The sequence below is a fragment of the Chrysochloris asiatica genome, unplaced genomic scaffold (genome assembly GCF_000296735.1).
Source record: "Chrysochloris asiatica unplaced genomic scaffold, ChrAsi1.0 scaffold00012, whole genome shotgun sequence".
NCBI classification, from domain to species: Eukaryota; Metazoa; Chordata; class Mammalia; order Afrosoricida; family Chrysochloridae; genus Chrysochloris; species Chrysochloris asiatica.
This window is the reverse complement of record NW_006408530.1, coordinates 34,561,655-34,568,553: the sequence shown is the minus strand read 5'-3', so window position 1 is coordinate 34,568,553 and position 6,899 is coordinate 34,561,655.

The following is a 6,899-nucleotide window of genomic DNA, read 5'->3' as shown; positions in this document are numbered from 1 at the left end:
TTAACGACAACATTGCACACTTAATAGGCTATAGGCATTATAGTATAAGCAGTGAACTGCTACTGCAAGGTTGGCAGTGCAATCCTACCAGCTGCTCTCAGAAACCCAACACAGGGTCGCTATGATCCGAATGGACTTGACAGCACACAACAACAACAGGAAATCTAAAACATAGTTTGACTCATTTTATTGTGATGCTCACTTTATTGTGGTGGTCTGGAACAGAACCTACAATATCTTTGAGGTGTATCTGTATTGGAATCTTGGTATGGTGCTGTAGGGTAAGCACTGGACTCTAAACATAAAGTCGGCAGTTCAAACCCAGACCCTCTAGCTGCTGCTTGAAAACCCTAAACAGGATGACTATGAGTCAGAATGACTTGATGGCACTTAACCAGGTCAGTGATAGGCACTCAGCACACAAGGGCAGATAGGACAGGGCCCTGCCTTCCTTTCCAAGAAGCTCCCTTTACAGTAAGTAAGTCATGTAATCAATCACACGATTTAGTAAATGTGGTGATGGGGACATGCATTTGTCATTCACTCAATAAGTATTTTTGGTTTCATTTTTAGAAGTTGAACTAAACCTAATCCTTGCCTTTGAATTGTTTATAGGAATTGTCTAGACAATAATAATACAATTATAAAATAATGATAGGTCAAGTACATGGGAAATCAAGGAAGTGCCCTCAGCTTAGAGGGTGAGATAAAGTCTCCTGAGAGACTTTACCTTATCCAAACTGAGAGTTGAAGAGTGGATAGGCATTCGATGAAAGAGATTGGTGTAGAGGATGCTGAAGGTTAAGAGTTCTAGACACCAGCAAGATCAAAGCACCATGTAAGGATTTAATGTCTTAAATTGGTATAACAATGCTCATCCTAACTAGTGTTTGTGTGGCAAAAGGATCAAGGAATGTTTGGGCCCTTCAGTGTGGGTTTTGGAAAGTATTACACAAACCTTGTACATTCTTCAATCAATCAATTAATAATGATGTTTCTTTACAGAATCCCCATGAACCATTTTTGATGGATGAACCTCAAAAAACATACAACAGAATTAGATCACATAGGAGAAAGGCAACTCAATTTATCAAAGCAGCAGCCAGGAAAACGTGAGGAGAACGCAGACTAAAGTAATTAAGACTTATTGGTTTTAAGAGGAAGGCCCAGGGAGATAGCATCAAAGTTTTAAATCATATGTGAAAATGCCTAACCCAGGGCCTGGCTGAACTCAGTGGTCAGAAATATTTAAAAGGCACATTTATTCACCATGTCTTAAATTCATAAAAAAGAGCATGCCCACTGTTTCACTTGAGACACCGAATGAGATAAATGAAATACTTAGCAGTATGCTGATCCACAGTAAATATTTCCTAAATGCTAACTGCTATTACTGGATTCCTGGTGTGGTGCTATCGGATAAGCACTGCACTGCTAACTAGCCACATGGTCAGCAATTCAAAGCCACCAGCCACTCCTTGAGTGGGTTACTATAGAGGGTCACTATGAATCAGAACCAACTTGATGCAACCTAATAAGAGCTGCTATTATTATTATTAAGAAAAACCAGGTAATAAAACACCTATTAGTCCAGATAGGAAAAATTATATCTTTCTTTACTTAAGAAACAAACAGTTTATATAAATAGAATCAAGTAGATAGAACCCAAAGTTTGTGGTGGTGGGTGGTGAGAAGGGCAAAGGGAAGTCATTAAGTCACACTGAGCTTCTTCTCTGTTAAGGGTGATGGAAGAATTTAGGAATGGATGATTGTTATGACTGAACAATCTGGTAAACATAATTAATGTCACTGGTTTGTACATGTGAAGATTGTTGAAATGACAAGTGCTTTAGTACATACGAGAGGGCTTCAAAAAGTTCAAGGACAAATGAAATGGAAAGATAATGAAATTTTTCGTAAACCTTTTAAAGTCTACTCATATATACTTACCACAATTAGAAAAGAAACACTCCATTTAGATTAAAATAAGGAAGGTCTCAAAAGGGTTGATGAAGGCCATCAGGCTAGAGTGCCTGAGGAGCCAGGTTCTGTGATCTTCTTTCCTTAAGATGCATCCAAGAGAATCTTATGAAAAACTCAATGTTATCCTTAAAATCCTATCTGTACAAACACTCTTCAGCACAATGAGAAAAGTCCCTCTGCTCATCTGAGTATATAATTCCTGGGGACTAGGAAGAATTTGAAAACACTATGTCTAGGGCTTGTCTACCTGTGGTTTATTGAATATGCATCGACTTTTGATTGTGTGGATCATGACAAGCTATGGACAACACTTTATAGAATGAATATTCCAGAACACTTAATTGTGCTCATCAGGAACCTGTACATAGACCAAGAGACAGGCGTTTGAACAGAACAAGGCGCCACTGAATTATTTAAAATCAGAAAAGGTGTACACTAATATTGTATTCTTTTGCAACATTTATTCAATCTGTATGCCGCGTAAATAACCCAAGAAGTTGGATTATTCAAAGAAGAATGTGGCATCAGGATTGGAGGAAGACTCATTAACAATCTGCAATATGTGGAAGATACAACCTTGCTTGCTGAAAGCAAACAGGACTTAACATATTTACTAATGAAGATCAAATACCACAGCCTTTGGTATGGGTCGTGCCTCAATGTAAAGAAAACAAAAATACTCAAAACTGGACAAGTAAATGACATCATGATAAATGGAAAAATGTTTAAAATTGTCAAAGACTTCATTTTGCTTGGATCCACAATCAACACTCATGGAAGCAGCAGTCAAGAAATCCAACAATATACTGCATTAGGCAAATGTGCTGTGCAAGACCTCTGTAAAGCGTTGATGAGCAAACATGTCAGTTTCCTCAGACTAAGGTGTGCCTAACCCAAGCCATCCTATTTTAAATAGCCTCAGATGCATGTGAAAGTTGGACAATAAATAAGGAAGACTGTAGAAAAAATGATGCATTTGAGTTCTGGTGTTGAAGGAGAATATCTGCATTGGAGGAAGTATAACCTGAATGTTCCTAAGAAACCAAGATGTCCAGACTTTGTCTCTCATACTTTGGACATGTTAACAGGAGCGACCATTCTCTGGAGAAGGACATTATGCTTGCTACAGTGGAGCGAAAGTGAAAAAAAAGGAAGTCTTCCAAGAAGATGGAATGACAAAATGGTAGCAGCAATGGGCTCAAGCGTTAACAATTGTTGTGGCCCCAGGACTGGATGTTGTTTCATTCTGTTGTGTCACTATGAGTTGGAACTGACTCCACAGAACTTAACAACAACAATAAGGGCTTGTTTGGGTCAGAACAGGCAAGACCAAGTAATACATGGTATTGGCTACAGCGCCTCATGGCGAACATGTAGACGAGGGAATCAGGTTATGAAGAAAAGGACTGGTGTATTTATTGCACAGTAAGAATGGCTCATCCAGTCAGATTAAGTAGCTGTCATGATGGAGCTCGGGGCTGGTGGAGTAGATTGTGGTAGAGAGGAAAGAGTCTCTGCATTCTGATTTCTCTCTTGGTTTCCTCTTCTACCCATGGATTGCTTAATGCATGCCCCACAAACAAACTCACTGATATGTAGTCTATTCTGACTCACAGTAGGCCCAGAGAACATAGTAAAAGTGGCCTATAAGACTTCTGAAATGAAATCTTTATAGAAGCAGACTGCCTCATCTTCCTCCTATGGAACAGCTGGTGGGTTCGAACTGCTGAAGTTTTGTTTAGCAGCCCATCACTTAACCCACTGTATCCCAGGGCTCCCACTGGTTGCTTAGTAGTGTGTACTTTAGTTTCCAAATATTTGTGGTTTTCAGGTGTTTTTTTTTTGTTTGTTTCTGTTACCAATTTCTAGGTTTACTGTTTTATTCCATTTTTATCAGAAAAGAAACTTTGTATGATTCCAATCCTTTATGATTTCTTGAGACTTGATTTGTGTCCTCAGATATGGTCTGTTCTGTAGAATGGGCCATGTGCACTAGAAATGATAGATTATGTATGTATTGACAGGCAAGAATTTAAATTCAGAAAGGCCTCTTGAGAATCTTTTTTTTTTTTTTTTTGGTCATTTACTACCCCCGCCACCCTCCACCGCCTGAATGTTATCATTGCCAAGAAATCTCCTTCAATAGGAACACTTTTTGAAGGTAATTAATAGGGACAGTGTGACATTTTGAATAATAATTTTAAATACATGTAGGAGAACTAACTTCATACATTCATCACATTTTTAAGAACCTGGTGAGGGCTTCAGTTCTGATTGCACAGCATGATACAGATAAACGTTTGTATATAAAAATTAATGAAAAAAGAAGGGATTTAGGGTTCTTAGTAGTTCTACCAATTTAAATACGCTTAAGTAACTGTGAAAACTGGTCAGTTTACACATAAAATCATGCCAATTTAAAACAGAAAAGTTCCATTGATTTTGACCACATTTTTGGCTCCTTTTAAATTGCTACATAAATATATAAAGCAGGTTTGGAATACTAAATGTCTGCAAAAACATACTTTTGGCAAACAAAAGTCTTTCCATTTTTAATCTCAATCTATTTTATCTAGTATTCTTAAATATGAAAAAGGTATTATGGGTTCAAAGTATCCTTATCCTGCCATCTCCCTTTCTTTTATTCCATCTTATACTTTTCCATTCTTTTCTTTTACAGATTCATACACAAAATTGTTTGGGATTAGCGACAATTGCAATTTCAACTCTCTTAAAATCCTAGTTAGAGGAATGAGTGCTATGGTTCTGTCGGATAAGCACTGGACTGCTAATAGCAAAGTCAGTAGTTCAAACACATCAGCTGCTCTGATGAAACCCTCTGCTTCTGTTTAGACTTAAACCCTCAAAAACCCTATGTTGCTATTATTAAGTGCCAGGGAGTCAATTCTGACTCATGGTGATCCTGAATAGGGTTTCCAAGGAACAGTTGGCAGGTTTGAATTTCAGCAGTCCAGTGCTTATTCGACAGCGCTACACCAGAAATTCTACCCATGGTGGATATGAGTCAGAACTGACTCCTTATCAGTGAGTTCGCTTTTGAATTTTTTGAGTTGTCGTTGTTGTTAAGTGCTGTCACGTTGGTGCTAACTCATAGTGACCTTCAATAGTGTTTCTGAGGAGCAGTTGGTGAGTTTGAATCACCAACCTTGTAGTTCAATCCAACCTTGAGGTCTGGTGCCTTATCCTACAGAGCCACAACAGGAATCCTGTTGTTAGTGGAGCAATATCTGAAGCTTAATGTTAATGGCTAGATGCTATGCATTCATTTTTAATTGTGTTTCATTAAGGTTGTGGCCCATAAATGAAATACTGGTCCCCACTTCTCATCACTAACTATGGAGTCCTGGTGTGGTGCTATAAGATAAGCACTGGACTGTGAACCACAAAGTTCAAACCCACTGGCTGCTCCTTGGGAACGCTATGAGTCTGAAACACCTGTATGAGTCTGTATGAGTCTGAAACACCTCAACAGTATGTAGCAACAACAACAGATTTAGTGTTGTTGTTGTTGTTAAATGCCGTCAATTTAACAATGGAAATGCAGTTAAATCCATTTCCCACTCATAGCCACTGTGTATAGGCGGGTGACTTTGAACTTCTGACCTTGTAGTTTAAACCAACCTTGCGATCCAATGCTTTATCCCACAGCACCACACTAGGACTAACCACTAAATAAATATAAGGATATTATTATAAGACAATTATATAATATAATATAACTGTTATAATAAAATTAGAAGCTGAGGCAAAATTTGTCTTTGTCATTTATTAAAATTTCCTACAACAGTTTTAAATGGAAATATTTCAACACTTAATGTATGTCTGTGGTTCATTACCTGTAAGTTTGTTGTACTGTGGTGGATTGTGTGTCACTATGATGCTAAAAATTATACCAGTGGTATTTCACATACCAGCAGGGCTAACTATGATGGACAAGATTCAGTGGCGGTTCCAGACCAAGACAGAGAAGAAACGCTTAGCAATCTACTTCTAAAAATCAGCCAATGAAAGCCCTATGGAGTCCCCAAAATATTGTCTGATATAGTGCTGAAAGATGACCCCGCTAGGTTGGAAGACAATATACAATCACAATAATGGACTTATACCAATGACCATGAACGTGATACAAGACTGAGCAAGGTTTCATTCGTTTACACCTGGAATCACCATGAGTGAGAACCAACTAATGACAACTAGCAACATAACCCCATGGCTGCATGCTGCTAGGAGATATGATGGAGTCCTAGTGTGAGGCTGTAGGATATGCACTGGATTGCTAACCACAAGTCTGGCAGTTCAAACCCACCAACTGCTCCTCAGAAATTCTATACAGGGTTGTTATGAGTTGGAACCAACTCCATGGCACACAACCATGTGTCAGGCAGCTAGGTAACAGAAGGATCAGATTCCTCTATCAAGGTGCATATAGTTGTTGAGAGAATAGTATGGAAATAAACTAATTTCTAAATTAATTCAGCTCAGAACACACTATATTAGGGGATTTAGAAGAGATTCTAATTTCAGGGCATTATTTAATGATTATAAATCATATTGCAACTTGTAAATAAATATTACACACAGAATACATTCTTTTAAAAACTGTAATCATAAAATCTAAAAAAGGTATTCAAAGATTAAAAATCTGACTCATAAAAATTGGGGAACCTCAATGTTGTTGTTAAGTGTCATTGTGTCAAGTCAGTTCTGACCCACAGTGATCCTGTAGGGTTTCCAAGGAGCGGCTGGTGAGATTGAACCGCCGACCTAGCAGTTCAAATCGACATTACAGTCCAGTGCATTAACCCACAGTGCCACACCAGGACTCCTGGGGAACCTCAACAGAATGTTTTAAATATGGTCATACAAAGGTAAGTCAAAACTGTTGTTAAGCACAA